This window comes from Galeopterus variegatus, unplaced genomic scaffold, assembly GCF_000696425.1.
Source record: "Galeopterus variegatus unplaced genomic scaffold, G_variegatus-3.0.2 Scaffold10827, whole genome shotgun sequence".
In the NCBI taxonomy this organism is placed as follows: domain Eukaryota; kingdom Metazoa; phylum Chordata; class Mammalia; order Dermoptera; family Cynocephalidae; genus Galeopterus; species Galeopterus variegatus.
Window position 1 is genome coordinate 60,301 of NW_007736938.1, and position 433 is coordinate 60,733.

Here is a 433-nt window from a genome sequence, read left to right on the forward strand (position 1 = left end):
ATTGGTGTAGAAAATGGCTTATGTCCTGATTTAGGTATTAGGCTATAGGCACAAATGAAATGTACATATTTTTTTCAAATCTCATCTATTTGGACAAATTAAATCTATTTCTCACTGTTTGTAAATTTTCCTCAATTCTTACACATATGGAAGTCATGGAGGAAGTGGATATGAATACATTTATATTTTAATCATGTTTCTCTGTCACCTATGCTCTCCTCAAATGTTCNTCAGGCAGAAAAGACATAGTAGGATATTCTGGCTAGAATTTTGCTTTCTAATTTTTTTTTTTAGATGCAAAATCCCAGAAATAAAAAAGGCTAAGATGACTCCAAGAAAAGTAAATAGAAAGGAAATCATGCCAAAGCATAACACAATCAAATTTTTGAAAGTTAATGATAAAGAAAAATTTTTTAAAAAGATAGAATTATAG